The sequence below is a fragment of the Haemaphysalis longicornis genome, unplaced genomic scaffold, assembly GCF_048455015.1.
Source record: "Haemaphysalis longicornis isolate Haplotype H1 unplaced genomic scaffold, Haemaphysalis longicornis Haplotype H1 scaffold_2, whole genome shotgun sequence".
Classification (NCBI taxonomy): domain Eukaryota; kingdom Metazoa; phylum Arthropoda; class Arachnida; order Ixodida; family Ixodidae; genus Haemaphysalis; species Haemaphysalis longicornis.
In genome coordinates, this window is record NW_027526295.1 from 289,057,808 (window position 1) to 289,058,532 (window position 725).

Here is a 725-nt window from a genome sequence, read left to right on the forward strand (position 1 = left end):
TTTGGGCTGGGACGTTTCGCGTGGAATGACCCAGCAACGATTTTAGAATCCGCCTTCAAAACGCACCACGACCGCGAGGTTCGGGAATCTTATCTCATTTATAAGTTTGGGTCAGCCGCACTTGGGATTAATGAAAGTTACGAAAAACTAACGTTCTTATCCCTCGATTAAAATTGGCAGCTTTATAATTTTTATAACTATGTTCATTAATCCTATCCTTGAGTTTCCCATCAGAATTCGCAGAAACTTCCCTAATACAGCAGCTTTATTAGCCTAATGCGGCTCAACAATGCCATTTGTCCTGGGGAAGGAGGCCTCGTTCCCACCACCACTTAAGAATGTTAACTCTTCGTGATCTATTCATGTTTAACCTTTTGTGACCCTACCTATTTCATACGTTGACCCGTCATGGTGCAACCTTGAACGCTGCTTTGTTAACACGACCCCTTTCTCTATCTCGCTCCCCCCCCCCTTTTTTTGTTGTTGTTGTAACATAGGCGTAGCCCGACTGTATGAATACTCTCCATTTCCGAAACATTTTCCGCTTCTTCTCACAGTTTTCTGCAAAGCTATATAAGAAACGTGGTCCAAATGTTCGCGACAGCGAAATCATGTAACTGAACTCTGATGAAGGCAAGTCCCGTTGCCACTACGTAAGTAAACCTAGTTTGTTATTGTTCCTGCTGTGTATCCGACTCTTTACTTACACTATTTCTGCGCGCTTT